The sequence below is a fragment of the Taudactylus pleione genome, unplaced genomic scaffold, assembly GCF_031769625.1.
Source record: "Taudactylus pleione unplaced genomic scaffold, aTauple2 ptg000135l, whole genome shotgun sequence".
Classification (NCBI taxonomy): domain Eukaryota; kingdom Metazoa; phylum Chordata; class Amphibia; order Anura; family Myobatrachidae; genus Taudactylus; species Taudactylus pleione.
The window spans coordinates 5,316,212-5,333,390 of record NW_028284537.1 but is presented as its reverse complement, the minus strand read 5'-3'; positions in this window follow the sequence as shown (position 1 = coordinate 5,333,390).

The following is a 17,179-nucleotide window of genomic DNA, read 5'->3' as shown; positions in this document are numbered from 1 at the left end:
ACATGTAGTGCATCCATTTTTTCTACATTTAAAATGTCCTACTAATTGTTGTGGGAGCAAGTTGACTGATTCATCCTTTTTATCTGATTCATTACTCTTCTTAGTTGATTTATTTTTAAATAAACTTGGTGTCAATTTCAATTTTAGATTTTCAGCCTTTCTAAATATTACATTATCTCTCAGTTCAAAGGACTCATTAAGAACCTCATCTAACTTGAGGATAGAGAAATTTCTTTTAATGATTTTCCTAATATCCTGGTGATATGTATTATATTGGGTTATAAACATAGCTGATCTGTCACCATATAGGTCATCACCCCTCTTGCTACGTGAAAGGGACCTTTCTCCGAACAAAGAGGATCTGTCTACATGTTTAGCCTTATCATATGCTACTTTTAATATGTCATTAGGATATCACTGTTCCGAAAAGGAACCATAAATATTTTTAGCCTGTCTCTCAAAAGTCTCTATCTCTGAACAGTTCCGTTTTATCCTCAGGAATTGGCTTTTCGGAATATTATCCCGCCAACTCCTGAGGTGACTGCTCTGATAGTGGAGTTAACGATTTTTATCTATACTCTTAATGTATGTTTCAGTTATTATATTTTCCCCATCTTTAGCCGATACTGCTATATCCAAATAATTAATATGTTGATGGTGAAAAGTACTAGTAAAACGTAATCCAAAGTCATTACAATTTAAACTCTCTGTGAACGTGATGATAGAATGGTGATCTCCCTCCCAAATAAAATACAAGTCATCAATATATCTCCCATAAAGAACCAGGTTCGCCCCATATTGTCCGCCCCTTATTTACTTCTCCTCAAACCTCCCTATATAAAGGTTTGCAAAGCTTGGGGCAAACCTGGTTCCCATAGCAAAATAGAAACAAAATTATTATTACCAGAAAATTGTGCTTACCTGCCGTCCTTTAGATGAATTATGAGGTGCTGTACACGGCCAGTCTTCTGTGGTCCGCGCCACTTCTGATGGCAGTCACCAACCATGGGGGGGTGGAATATGCACACACAATGTAGTTACAGAGGTACTGGATGGGGAAAAAAGCAGAGGGACAAATGGAGATGGTGGCAGAGGTACTGGTGGCAAAGGGGGCAGAGGCACAACAGGGGGAAGTATCAGAAGGACAGATGGAGAATGTGGCAAAGGTATAAATGTGAAAAAGGAACAAGGCATAGAAAGGGGGATTGGCAGTGGCACACTTGGGGGCAAATCCATAGCTGATAAAGGGGGCAAAGGCACACATTGGTGGGGGGGCAAAAGCACACATTGGTGGGGGAGGCAGAGGCACACATTGGTGGGGGGGCAGAAGCACACATTGTGGGGGAGGCAAAGGCACATATTGGTGGTGGGGGGAAAAGGCACACATTGGTGGGGGGGCAAAGGCATGCATGGGGAGGGTAAGAGCAGAGGCACAGCTGAGGAAGTTTTAAGTCCCTCTGTTTAGTGCAGCGAGGGAAGGCTGGGGGAGGAGAAGGGAGGAGCTATAGGGGACCAAGGGGTGGTGCAACATGTAGAGGAGTCTGGAGAGGAAAGTAAAACTGAAACCGAACTTGTCCAGAAGGGGGGGAGGGAAAGAGAACACAGCCACAATGCCCACATCTAAACTGGCAGGATCTAATGATCAAAACTGACAGAAGGGCCGCTTGTGCTGATGATCCCAGTCCCAAACTGCTTCTGACTCACAGGCAGACATGTGTCTGTGAGTATGAAGCAGGCTGCAGCCGCGATCATCAGCACCAGCAGCCCCTCTGTTAGATCTATTCTGTGTAAAGGCACTTCCTGTACCTTTCTTTAGGCTCCTCAGCTCCATCTGCCTGCCGCCTGCCTCATTAGTCAGCCTGGCCTGTTATTCAAGCTGGCTGATTGACTCATGGTTGCCGCTATTTCCTATGTGGCTAAAGGACCTATGTGACCAGGGCCGGATTACTAATGGGGCGGGTGGAGCTGCAGCTCCAAGCCCACCATGAACATAGGCCCACAGTGCAGGCAGTGCGGACAGGAAAAAAAAAATCCCTGTTAACAGTGCCTGCACTGACTGTACTGGATCTGATAACACACTGTCTGCATTGCAGTGTGAGAATCCGTACTTCTTAAGCCCGGCCGGATCATTCACCCCCCCTCTCCACATCGGCTGTCTGAAGCTCCGCCCCCAGACAGTCTAAAGCCCCGCCCCTAGCCACCCAACTATCCTCCTTGCAGTCAAAGCTCCACCCCCTTGTCACCGAAGCTCCGCTCCCAGGTCTTGCTTAAGCAACCAAGCCTGGGCCATCCACAATTTGTGCAGTCCAAAGCTCCACCCCCTTGCTCCCGAAGCTCCGCCCCCAGGTCCTGCTTAAGCAACCCAGTCTTGGCCGTCCACAACCGGTGCAGTTCAAAGCTCTGCCCCCGACGCTCTGCCCCCAGGTCCTGCTTAAGCAACCCAGCCTGTGTCCCCTAGTTCACTAGAAGCTTGAATCCCCGCAGAAGCCATGCCCTTTCACCCCCCCCCACCAGCCATCCCTGGAAACTGGCTTGACAGCTGGGAGCTGGCCCTGAAAATGAGATTAGGGTGGAACGCAGAGGCTGAACTAACTTGCACAGGATGGAAGAGAGTTGTCAGCAGCCGAAAACAGTATGCATAACCAGGTCAGTTCAATGTCTACCACCTATAATGTATGTGTTTATGTATGTATATGTGTGTGTGTGTTTGTATGTATGGGTATATATGTGTACATGTATGTACAGTATATACTGTATGTGTATAAATGTATGTTCATATATATATATATATATATATATAATATATATTTATATAAATATATATATGCGAGGGCCAGGGTTGCCAAGAGTTGGCCCGGGTGAAGGGGGTGTGACCTAATAGCAGTAGGCATGGCCATGCCCCATTAAGAAAAAAGAAGAGAAAAAAACATTGTTGGTGCTGCGCGTTGGGGGCGCAGTGAGCCCCTCAGGCCAGCGCATATCCGGGGGGGTGCTCACAGGATGATGGCTCACCCCCACAGGCAGAAGAGACTTCTGCAGCGGTAAGCAATCTCCCTTTGCAGCCCAGCACACAGCAGCGTGTGCTGGGCTGCTCAGCTGACAGGAAGGAGGTGGAGGGTGTCGTACCTGGGTAATTAGTACCCGTCCCCTCCCCCCCTTGGCGCCCATGGCTGCTGCATCACCTTCAGGCACCTTTGTTGGCCTCCTGCTCTGGCTCTGCTTCACTTTAGGAGTGTATATCTGTGTTGACACGCTGGCTGCGGTGCACACAGTACAAAGCAGGGGCGTTTCTAGAGAGGAAAGGGCCCGTGTGCAGTCTCCGACATGGGCCCCCTCCTCTCTGTCTGACAGCCGGCTGCGCACTGAGCGGTGCGCAACCAGGGCCGCACTTATAGACTCTGGGCTCTAGAATGTGCCCAGAGTCTATAGTGCATACACAGGTCACTGGGAAAATGGCCACGGCGGCTATTTTTCAGTCGTTTTACAGGCACAGACACCGGAGCCGACGTGGGACTCCGGAGAGGTAAGTTTTATGGGTGCAGGGTGTGTGTGTGCACCCATTAAAGATACGCCCCTTGTATGGAGGGAGGTAGGAGTGAAGGATGGGGGAGATAGGAGGATGCAGGGCTGTGCTGTATAATAGATATAGGGCCTGATTCATGGTCAGATGCAGATGAGGGATCCCACACAGTTTTTCAATTATCAGAAAACTGCGGATGCACAGGAACCATTCTGCACATGTGCAGAACAGGTTCTGCGATATCACTCACAGATCCCCCAAGAGATCTGAGTGAAATGCTGCGGCATTTGGGAAGGTGGAGAGTGGGCATGCCTGAGCAGCATTTCTGGAAACGGGGGCATTTCGCCCCCATTTTCCAGGAGTGCCGAGTTCAGGGTCTGTGTCGGTGGATGCAGATTTCCTGGATCTTACTTGCTGCCACCATCGAGGCCGATGGTCGCAATGGTGATACGAGGCAAATTCTACGGACGCTGTACTCAGATCGGTATTGCTGTCAGGAGGCGTCTGCTTCCTATAGACACCTCCAGCAGTATTTAAATATTTACTATATGGCATGGCACAGCTGCTTCCTTGTGGCTGTGCAGTACCATCTGACCATGATCATGCCATAGAACTGCCAGCAGCTTGCTATCTAATTAATCCCATTTTAGTCTGTGGGTGTGACGTCTTCTGTATTTTGTGGTATTTTTGGAGTTCTCCGTATTAGGTGGCACTCATTACAATGTTCTTTGTAGTATATGGTGGCCACGTGGATGCTTAGTATATTATATGGTGGGCACTGATGGTCTTTATTATATGGCACATACTACTCTCTGTATTAAATGATGGTTGCTTAATGCTCTCTGAATTACAGTATATGGCTGTCACTTTGACACTCTCCCTATTATATTGCACACACTGCAATGCTCTCTCTATTATATGGCACTTACTGCGATGCTCTGTGTATTGGATGCTTGGTGTATTACTGTATATGGCACGCTCTGATGTTCTATATTATATGGCAGTTACTGCAATGTTATCTACATTATATGTTATTCACTGTAAAGCACTCTGTATTATATGATGGTCACTGCAATATTTTCTGCATTATCTGGTGGTCACTGTGATGCTCCCTATATTACATGGCAGTCACTGCGATGTTCTCTGTATGATATGGCAGTGTATTGCACTCTATATTATATGGATGTTATGGTGTTGCTCTCTAATATATGGCGGTCACTGTAACGCTCTCTGCTATATATATTATATATACATGTTTTTATTTTATTATATATATATATATATAATATAGAATTCCTCTGTCTCTCACACAAGGACATCTAATAAAATAGATCACATAACTGCTCCTGCACGTAATAGTGTAATTGATTTTGACATTTTTCTCGGAGTGCGGCTGTACAAAAGTGTTCCCCATCTCCAAATATGCATCCGAGACACCTCACACACCCTTTCTTGGATGATAGATACATTTGTATTTTCCACCACCTTGCAGGAAGAGAGATTTTTATGGGCCACCACATCACCAATATTTTGATTATGTCCGCAGCAAGGTAACAACCTCAAATCTACCAGGATGGTAAAAGTTAACCATTGTCACCATGGTCCATCATTGCCATTATTTTTTTTAAAACAACAGCTAAATAAACAGTTCATTTATTAATTTACTGCAGTGGTTAGGAATATGGGATGGACACTTGTAGAAGTATGCCAATATCAGTGAACAATTTAGATATTTTTTCTTTTCTTATTAATCTAAACTATTGTAGCAGTCCAGGAAAGGTAGACCATACAGTTCACACTCTTTCACAATTTTTTTTTCTTGTTATAGTTCCACTATTAAGTGGGTGAAGGTAGATGCCACCTATGCCCTCCATGGAGATAGTCACACACACTGTGTAGACCACATCCACACGCTATGCATGCCCCCACATCATTAGTCACACCGCCACAGCGCTTGTCTACCTTAATCTGGCACTGCCCTCACTACCAGTCCGCAAATGGCCCCCCCGTAGTGGGTGTGAGGCCAAATTTCCCCAGCCTGCTGCAAGACGGCGTCATTACCAGCGCAAGACTCAGGCGCAGCAAGATCCGCTGCTTAAACAGGTCGAGCAGGCCATACAAAAGCCCCGGACATGTTCGACCACCTGGGCACTCACATAACCAGTAGTCTACGTGAAATGGACGAAGGTCAGCAAATCCATTCCCAGAGGGTCATATACGAGACAGTGATCCGGGGGCGTATGAAGCAGCTGAGCACAACAACTAGGCTGACGGATGAGCCTCTGCCCCTGACAATGGTGCAGCCACGCTATGGGTCTTCCTCATCACAGTCATACCCACCAACAAGCTACCATGCCACACATCTGAGGCCAACCCCATCCCACCCTACACCCCATCCCACTTACGTTACTCCCGAACCCACCAACCCCTCCTCTGAGGTTCCTTACAGAGCCATGTTGGCCGGAAGAAGAGGAGCCACCCCATTTTTTAAATTTACAGTAAATTTAAAATATCAACAAGTTTTATCTCTCCCGATAGCTACTGCATGGTAAATGGTGTGGATGATGCGGATTGGTCAGGATGACTAAACGCATGGCGCAAGGACAGATTGGGGAATGCCGGGGGCTCAATCTGGACTTGCGCCATGTGCTTCTTGGCCTATTAAATCCGTCATCTGACACACTGTATTCCATGCAGCTGCCTAACTTTTGGGACAGATAAAACTTGTTGATATACCAGTTTTTCTACATTTCAAACCATGTTGGTTTTGGTAACCATTAAAAAGCAGCCATGTTGGTTTTGCTTTTAAATAAATTATGTTTAGTGATTTTTTCCTCAGTGTGAAAAAAGACAAAAATTTTTTTTTATTTCACCAGAAACAAGTGTGTAGTGTTTTTACTCACTTTAAAGTAGTGGAATTTCAGGATATTCACAATGGCTTGACAGGTGTCCGGTATGATGCGTCCCAAAGCCTGGGGGGAAATGAGGGTCCCAAACTTCAGGTCTTCAAAGGATCTTCCTGTAGCCAGGTACCTCAGGTTAGCAATGAGCCTCTCCTCCGCCGGGATGGCCCTCCTCATGCCGGTGTCCTGACTCTGGATATAGGGGGTCACCAGACACAGCAACTCCTGGAAGGTGGAATCATCCGTATGCAGGTAATTGCGGTAATCGTCCGGGTTGGTCTCCCTAATCTCCATCAACAAGGGCATATGGGAGCGAGTCTCCCTCCTCATCAGCCTCTCCTTGGTCCAGCTAGACCTCATCCCCCTCCTCTCCTCAGCTCCATCACCTTTCAGCTTCAGATAGCAGAAGCTTTTAGCAACAGGAATCCATCACCACAAAATATGTTTAGTATAGAACACACTTTTGTTAAAGGCAAGCCCAAAGCAAAGCACAATAGCAATGTACAGCGTTCAGCAGGGTATAAAACTAAGCCTCACTATAGAGCAGAGTGTGCCCAATGGATGCTGCCTTTTATACCCCCTAGATAAATCCTCCCCTATTGAGATTCTAGCAGATACATTGTGAGGCAGTTTGCTCGCATACGATATATCTTAAACAATTTGCAAATGCTTAAGACACACCTAATCGTATGCTCGTTTGTACAATCGTACCATTTTTTGGCACAAATCGTATAGAATTTCAAGGGAAGAATTTAAGGGAAATCGTATACAAGATCGCATCTTATGCAAATCACACCGTGTATGGGGCCCTTTACAGATTTGCCTTGGCCTAGATGCTAAATGGGATAACTCTGAGCCTTTGATGACCTTGTGTCTTTTTTCACCCAAACTAGCAATGTCAGTATGCGTCCATGTAAGTTCATTTTCCGTCGGCCTGTTCATGCAATTTTAGATTGGACAGAGTGTATTCACAATTTGTCTTACAGTTATTTGCCTGTTTGGTGTGCTGCTAGAGTTGACACTACACCAGGAGAGCCTTTCAGCTAAAGGGCTGTGAGCAGAAGGAAAACACCTATATCTGCACTAGTTTTAAACTTGCCAATTGTTTTTTTTTTTCTGTGTGCCAAAGATCAGTATTCTGGCAGATTGGGGCATAACCAAGGTAGCAGCATCACTCTGCCTATTGAGAATATAGACAGTCTACTTTTTAATGGGAATGTTTGGAGGCTTTGCAGCGGTTTCTCACTGTGATATTTTTAGATGGTGACTACAGAAAGTAGAGCTGACATGACGTGTGTGTGATTTCAGCAGTCACAGAAGCCTGGAGTGCCACCAACACAACACAAATCACATGTACTACATCAAACCAAATGTTGTATAAAATGTGTGTGTTTCTTTTTATTGTTTTTATTTATTTACTGTTTAATACTAGCCACATTACAATTGGAATATTTTACTGTGCACTGTGCAGACGATGTGATCCAGCGCTCTTGATGAGCTGTGCTGATTGAACCTGGCTCTAATTGTACAATGACATCATTATTTAAATATTAATACTGTATACAACAAATCAAACATTCTGACTTTAGACAATGCAAGAGGTGTATAAATGCAGAATACTGACAATAAATAAAGATTCATCAGAAGTTAATGCAGATTTGTTTATCGGTAAATATAATATCAGATATCGCAGTATATGGACATTACCGAGGGATTGACACATTGGCTCAAATGGGCCTCAAACTCTGAGGATGGGCCCATTGCTCTACAGTCTAACCCAGACATTTTACAGAGGGTGGATACCCCCAACCAAACTGACAAAGGTATCCAACCATGCCTTTTAAAAGAAGAAAAAAAAATGGAAGCTCTTTTACGGTACAGATTAGAATTATGTGACCTGAAAATATATGTAAATATACTGGATATGAAAGTACTTTAATTTATATTATGTTATCATTCCTTTCCTTATGTGATGTATTCCTTGGATAGAGAACTAAACACAGGATGCCTAATGATGTCACAGTAATGCGTGTATTTCATAACCTGTCAGTAATGACACTCCCTGCTCATACAGGGAAGAATGATAAGACGGGAGAGGTGCGATCAGCCAAGTGTTGCTTCCTATAAGTATCGTCACTTGGCTGACAACATATAATACAAATCCCAGAGAGACTGCTTCTGAAACACAATACATCATGTTATGGATCCCATGTTATGAAACAGAAAACAGGGGAACTATTTTAACATGAAGTTTGTTCAGTCCAGGAACATCGCAACTGACTGCTTCATGCACTAAATAGTTACAGTAACTTGTTACTCACTAACAGGGTTGGAGTGGCCCACAGGTATACAGGGGAAATGCCCAGAGGGGCCCACTCCCTCAGGGTCCCACCAGATCATCTAGTTGTCAGGTTCCAGACTGTGCACTTAAGTTATACATTATCAGTCTACTAGAGGGTCAGTAACTTGGTGGAGCAGGACCATAGATGAACTTGGGTGCTTGGTTAGTCTCCATGGAAATGTGATGATCTGTAAGTTTCTATAATCATGCACCACTAGCACCAGGTTCAGGTGTGTTCAGTATGCTTCGGTGGCCGATTTCCCCATAGCTAAGATAGGACACAATAATATCCCCTTTTGCAGACAGAGTGACCAGTCAGGAAGGAAGGTACAATGCAATTTTATTATTGCAAGTGAATAATCAACAGCAGTATAAAATATAAACCATTGACAGAATAGAAACTCATAGCTTTCAATACTGATAGAACTACTTAAAACCTCCCTGTCCTCTACCGATGACCCCAGCTGGCAAGTAAAGGTCATCACAGGAAACACAGGGCCTGATTCAGAGCCGGACGCTCTGACCAGAGCGCTCGCTCTGAATCCGGGCCCTCCTACCTAAACTTGGAGCGGCCTCCTGGCCGCTTTCATAGCTGTGGGTGACCACCCACAGCATATGCGAGCGGCCAAAAAGATGGTCGCGATGGTCAAGACCATCGCGACCATTGGGCTTGTGACGAGACCCTGCGGTAGGGTCTCGGTGACCGCAAGCCCTGGAGTGATTTTGGCTCTATCAGAGCCAAAATCACTCCCACTGACATCACTAGTGATGTCAGTGGGGCTGGACCCAGACGGTAGGCGTTCCCATGGGAACGCCTCCGTCTGGCAGCCACGCCCCTGGCACGCCCACCAAAGGGGGCGTGCTGTCAATCAACATCGACAGCACGCCCCTTTGGTGCGAGACCCGTAGCGACGGCATGCACACTAGGGCACCATCGACCCACTTGCGAACGCTCAGCGCTCACGAGCGGGTCTGAATCAGGCCCCCAGTTTTTAAGCCTTTGCTTTGAGAAACAAAACAGGGACAACAATTAGGCTATGCTGAAGGCAGTAGTTCACCGGCAACTTGCAATAACTTAAACACAGTCTTTGAGCCTTGGAGAAAAATAGGGATAGCACTGAGGCTATGCTGATAGCAGTAGTTCACCGGCAACTTGCAATAACTTAAACCCAGTCTTTGAGCCTTGGAGAAAAATAGGGATAAGACTGAGGTTATGCTGATAGCAGTAGTTCACCGGCAAATTGCAATATTTTAAACACAGTCTTTGAGCCTTGAGAAAAATAGGGACAACACTGAGGCTATGCTGATAACAGTAGTTTACCGGCAACTTGCAATAACTTAAACCAGCAATGCACCATCACAGTACAGCAAACATTTAGCACTTGACTGACATTAGGCACAGAGACAGTTGCAAACCTATATATGCATAAATAGAAAGATGCCTCGGCAGGCATAGATGTACAAGTAAACAAAATAAAACTTTAGCAATGAGACATTTGCATTTACACCAATATCAGCAAATACATATACATTACATGGCAAGAAAACAGCATTTGTCAGTAATCACAATTGCATCAGACATGGGCTGACACTATAACCCAAATCACGTCCCCTCCCAGCATAAACTGGAGGTTCACAAGAAATATAAAACACCAGATAAGCAATGAATATGAGAAAGGGGGTATCCTATCCCTTCTTCCCCCCAAATAACTGCTTAGGTAATATTGCACACCAAACCCAGGCACTTAAGTGTACTACTCACTATTAAACATGGCTGCATCCTAAGTGGAAAATAAATCCCTCATTCTGCCCCAGGACATATATACAGGGCCCTCTAAGTGGGACAAAACTACTGGTGGCATGAAGGGTGGAGGGAGGTAGTAAAGGAGTAAGGTAGGGGGAAAGGCATATGGGCAGGTACCCGGGAAATGCACAGGTCTCACCCCAAGCTGTGGCTGTTCAGCCTCCACGAAATCCAGTGGAACTCCGGGATGCTAAGCACCGCACCAGAGCTAAAAGAAGCAGTCCTCAGATGTCAATACACAGGGATGCTTGCAGGGGAAATTCCCCTTCTCCGTGCTCTGTCTGGCAGCCCAAGGGTCCTTGAGCCTTTTCCTTTGGGGTTGTCTCTTCCCTTACATGCTGTCCTCGGGTCCTCCCAGTGTAGCCTTGCTCCAGGTGGGTGTCCCTCCTGTCAGCGCTGGTGGACACGTCGCGGTGCAGGCTCCTTTCCCTTGATCCCGCAGGCAGCTCCTCTGGACCGATCTTCCATGTCTTCGGGCACTTCTCCGGGCAGCCCACAGCATAAGGGGTCCTACAGCTCTCCCAGCAAGTCCCTGCAGCAACAGTCTTCTCCTGGTGCAGTGGCTGACAGGTACAGGTACAGGTGGTGATTACTCTAGGGGGTCCTGCAGGGCCAGGGTCATCAAGGTTCTTTAGCCTCCAGGGTGAGTGTAATTACACCTCAGGCACTTGTAGGGGTTTGGTATGGCAATCCAGTGGGGTACTCCTGTTCTGCTGCAGAGTATAGTATTTATAATCCACGGTAAGGCACTTGTAGGGGATTTGTATAACACTCCAGTGAGGTACTCCTCTCTGCTACTGAGTACGGTAATTGTAATCCAGGGCAACCAAGGGGTGAACTCACTCTCCCCATATTCCACAGATCCAAGAGCATGCCACAGAAAGATCCTCACACTCCCTCTACTCAGGGCTTGCTCTTTTAAAACCTTCACATCTCTCTCCTCCCTGTCGGTCTGGCTTCTATGAGTGGACAGGGGACCCCCAGCAACAGGCTGCCTACAAGGATCTCTGCCTGGACACCCAGGCTACCAATGAGTGGGGCAGGATTTTTCCACAAAAATGGGTTACTGACCAAGGGACATTTTCTTCCCCCCTATTTGCACATGCTCAGAAGGGTCCAGGGAGAGTAGGGTCAGTAAGAGTTCAGTATACTTGACTATGGGGCCAATGGTGCTGTATAGCCTTATGTAAAAAAAAAAAAAAAAACTGACATGGGCTACAGAACACCTGAGTGTCTCTCTAATTTATTAAGGGGTAACTCCATAACTATGGGGGTACCACAGAAATTACACCAAGATTAGCCTTCTGGCCAATCAAAGTGGTGGTTGGCCTCACCCTCTCTGGTGGCTGGTGGCACCTTAAGCATGGGCCCCTACCACTGCATTCCCCAGTGGGCCCTTCATGCTCCAGTCTGACACTAATTATACTATGAGCCGGTCAGTTCAGCACAAATCCAGGGAGGGGTGTGATCGCTCCCCCCCACAGGCAGAGGAGACTGCTGCTGCTCAGCAGTAGTAAGCAGTCTCCCACTGCAGCGCAGCACACAGCAGCATGGGCTGGGCTGCTGACAAGAGGGAGGGGTGGCGGTGTCGGACCCAGGCCCTCGCCGAGCCCCTTCAGCAATAGGCCGTGAACCTGCATGCTGGCCAAGCAAAGCTTCAGGATACATAGCTGCTCGACCAGGCTTTCAGGTTGCCGGACTGGCCCATCAGGCCATCACCCCTTCTGGCATTTGCCAGAAGTGCCAGATGGCCAGTCTGGCCATAGCTCCACAGCTGTCCTGGGCTTTTACAATATATAAGATTTATAGTACAATATATAGATTTATAGTACTTTCAAACATTTTATGGTAGGATTTGGGTTGGCAATCATCCATCAATGGATTGATGGCGACTAGTTTCAGCATCAATGGAAGGACATCGTTGTTGAACATCAGTGGTGGAGCCCCTATGGCTAGTGCCACCATGGTCTGCGCATGTCTGCTCATTTGCACAGTTAAAACATTGATTGTTGGTAACCGATTGATTACAACCATTGAAAGCTGAGTTGTCAATGGACAACTCTAAACAGGACTTCAAGAGTTTTATGGGAAAAAAGTTATTTTTGGGGGGTATCGGGGCATGGAACTGCAAACCATGTCATATAGGTCCTGCCATGCATTATCTGTCTGGGGTTGGGGCTGTGAGGACGCCTGCCCACTTCATTGGAGAAGTGGTGGGATGCGGGACAGCTGCACACTATTTTGGGAGCAGAATGAACTCCCCTGAATTTGAGTCTCCTGTAAATTCCAGGATAGTGGGCAAATATGCCCCAGGGTACTTTGATTGCTACCAATGGTTCCCCACTGCCTACGAGGCACTTCACATTCACTATGAAATAATCACAGAACATGCAGCAATTCCCAATATAGACAGCCAATTTACCCCCCTACATTCCAGCACAACAAACCAATTGTATCACATAATTCTGAGGGTTGCAGATTAGAGTCTTATTGTAGCAGTTACAAAATACCTGGATAGGCTTTGCCTTAGGGTTTGTTACCAAAATTATGTTTACTTGTAAAAAATTATTATTATATTACCCAGTAAAAAAACATCCAAACATTGATTTGACCTTTTTAGGCAGACAGGAAATAACCTGCAATATCTCACCGTGAAGTAGTTAGTGAAAAGTTATTCTATGAACAGTGAAAATGTCTACAGCAGAATGACAACACAGTAGTCATGTTAGTTAAAGCATTTTAACGCTGTCGGTATTATGACTTTAAAGTAAACACAATGATTTACCATCGTATTTAAAGTTATAATGCAGACTCCATTTAAATTACTTAAATAACATTACTACAGCGTCGGCATTCTGTAGTCAACACTACACTGTCAACATTTTGACTGTCAACACCATACTGTAACCCTCCAGGGTATAGAAATGGTAACTTGTAAGTTTGCATTTTTATTTTTCTGAAAATCTAGAAATGTGCTTTTATTTAGGCACAAATGTGAGATTTACATGTATGTCATCACAGAAATGCTGGCGCTGACTGGTGCATAATGAGTGTAACACAAAGTATAGGACGCGTACGGAATACCACCAGCTCACAGGAACCATGTCCTCTCTACCCACTATCTCATTTAATTATCTCTTCCTGCAAAAATAAATATTGTAGGCTTTACAGGGCCCGATTCAGAGACATCCGTAAACCTGATGGTTTTCATAAATCTCCGATGGTGGGTCTGCACAAGCATGTGCAGAACGGGTGCTGCATGCGCGCTTGCAGACCCCCCTTAGTCGCAGCACGATTGACATGCTGCGGCCTTTGGGGGGCAATGCTCGGAACCGTTCTCCACAACGAGGCGTGTCTGCGCCGTTTTTGGAGTTGTGTTGGACGCAGACTTCCTGGATCCAGCTGTCCGGTTCTGACAGCCAGGCTGATTAAGTCTCAGCTTCAGGGGTGTATCTAGGGGTCCGAGCAACCCTGGCAAAGTAATGGACTGGCACCCCCAACCCCCATATTTTCTGTAAAATTACATTCTGTACTTATAACCTCTCCCCAGCCAGCCCCCTTCTGTCTCCCCAGCCAGCCCCCTTCTGTCTCCTCAGCCAGCTCCCTTCTGTCTCCCCAGCCAGCCCCTTTCTGTCTCCCCAACCATCCTCCTTATGTGTCCCCGGCCATCCACCTACTGTCTCCTCAGCAATCCTCTTTCTTTCACCCCAGCCATCCTCTTTATGTGTCCCCAGCCATCCTCCTTCTTTCACCCTAGCCATCCTCCTTATGTGTCCCCAGCCATCCTCCTTATGTATCCCCAGCCATCCTCCTTATGTATCCCCAGCCATCCTCCTTGTGTGTCCCTAGCCAGCCTCCTTCTATTTCCCCAGCCAGCCTCCTTCTATTTCCCCAGCCAGCTTCCTTCTATTTCCCCAGCCAGCCTCCTTCTATTTCCCCAGCCAGCCTCCTTCTATGTCCCCAGCCAGCCTCCTTCTATTTCCCAAGCCAGCCTCCTTCTATTTCCCAAGCCAGTCCCCCTTCTGTCTCCTCAGCCATCCACCTTCTTTCATCCCAGCCAGCCTCCTGCTATTTCCCCAGCCAGCCTCCTTCTATCTCCCAAGCCAGTCCCCCTTCTGTCTCTACAGCCCCGAGCCATCCGCATCCAGTCCCCGAAGCCCGCACACATACTTACCACATCTTCTGGCTGCAGCCGGCTTCTCTTCAGTGCAGCTATACAACGTCATGACATCACGCGTGCCTTTTGTAAAAAAAAACACAAAAAACTCCATTATTTATTCATTGTGTCTACCAGGCAGCCGCCGGCAAGCGGCTACCTGGCTCTTGACATCTACCGTAGGTAAGAGGCAGGGGCGTACCCGGGACTCCAGTCCTGGCAGTCCCGTACTGATTCTACCCCCTGGCCATGGCTGTCACTTCCGGTCGGTGCCCCCCATAGGCAGGTGCCTCTGGCCAATGGGTAGATACGCTCCTGCTCAGCTAATGCAGCCTTGCCAAAGCAAGATGGTTGCGATGGTGATCCGAGGACCGAGGCAGCGTCTACGGACGTCTAGGCAATACCGTCCTTATCTGAATCAGACCCAGAATGCACAGCCTGATATTGGGACATCCTAGCCAGGAAATTAATTTGCTTCCTATGAAACCTGGTGAATTTCCTGCAAAGTAGGCACATGATATAATAAAACAGTATTTGCACTGCAGGATTGCACTTCCTTTAATGTGTATTGATGTCTGCTGATAGTTCATATATATATACAAAAGTCATTTCTGAATTCATTTTAAGCAAACATAATTTACACGTATTATTTTGTATAATCTGGTAAAGCTAACACTGTCACAGGGAGCTACAAATTGTTTGATTTGAATTTGTTTGTAGAACATTTTAATATTGCATTATACTATGTATATAAAAGTTTTATTATAGTGCCAGTCATAAGGCTCAGATAAATAATCACTGTAGGATTCTCGTGATTCATATTATTGCATTCCATGACCTTTTGGGGTTAATGGATAATATCACATGATAGATATAAGGCTTCTTTTTAACTAGTTATAATATAATGCTTTGCTTTAGTGTCTGCAGCATATATTGTCACAGCACAGTTCTACTTAAGCTGGGTACACGCTATACAATGTATCGTACAGTATACTGCGGATCAGAACAATATTTCATGCACATCGTATAGTGTGTACGCCTGATCCCACGTTCCTGGCAGCTGTTCATCGCATTGTCCCATTTGCTGATCTGCACGTGGTGCTGTTACATGCAGAATACATTGCGCCATTGTACGCTGGATCATACAGTGTGTAAATCGTGCTCCAAGTATCGTTAAATCCAGGGGTTAAAGTGTTCGGTCACTTCTATTTGGTGACGAAACCAGTTCCGCCTTCTCTGACCCACCTTAGCCCGGCGCTGCAAGGGAGGCTCCACTTGCCGGGAGCCCACTGAGATGTTGTTACCAGCGGGCGCCCAGCTCCCTCCCCGCAGCGCCAGGCTCCCTCCCTGCAGCACACCTGAGCTCCGGCTTCCGGCTCCTGCAGTGCACCATGGGAGAGACATCATGACGTCTCTCCATAGTACTGAGGAGCAGCCGGAAGGTCGCGGGAGCGGGGCTTAAGGTAAGTGTTTTTTTTTTTTTGTGGGCATAACTTCTGGGGCCACTACTACTGTGGGCATTACTATTGGGGGTATTTACTTGGGGGCGCTACTACTGGGGGCATTTACTCAGGGGCATTACTACAGGGGGCATTACTATTGGCATTACTACTGGAGTAATTACTCCTACAGGGGGCATTACTACAGGTGGTACCACTACTGGGGGCACTGAATAAGGTGCACCACTACTGGGGTCACTGAATAAGGGACACTACCACTACTGGAGGCACTGCATAAGGGACATTACCACTGTGGGCACAGCATTAGGGGCACTACCACTACTGGGGGAACTGCATAAGGGGTACCACTACTGGGGTCACTGCATAAGGGGCACTACCACTACTGTGGGCACTGAATAAGGAGAATACCACTACTGGGGGCACTGCATAAGGGGCACCGCTACAAAGGGTATTGCATAAGGGGCACTACTGCTGTGGGCATTTCTACTGTGGGCATTATGTGTATTACGGGCACTACTACTGTGGGCATTGTGTATAAGGTGTACTAATGTGGGCATTGTGTATAAGGGGCACTGCTGTGTGTCATACATGAATAAGGGACACTACTATGTGGTGTAATGTGAATTGGATGAATCAAGATTGTGCTTCTGTGTGGCGTAATTTGATTTGGGAATACTATTGTGTGACCACGCCCCCTTTTTCAAGACCACGCACCTTTTTTCCAGCGCATTAGTACGGCACGCGCTGTCCCTTTTCTTAAAAAAATGCTGAGGGGGGAGAGTTCCACCATTTCTCTAGGACCACTTTAAGCACTGGTTACGCATCATTCCGCCGCTGGCTCGCACCATCGTATGGTGTGTACCCAGTTTTAGACAAATCTTATTCAATGTGCTAAGATTAGATCAATTTAATTTTTTTAGACCTGCTATACCCCATTTAAAAGATAATGATATTTTAGGTCAAAAAGTTTGCTGGCTGAATGAACTGGTGAAGTG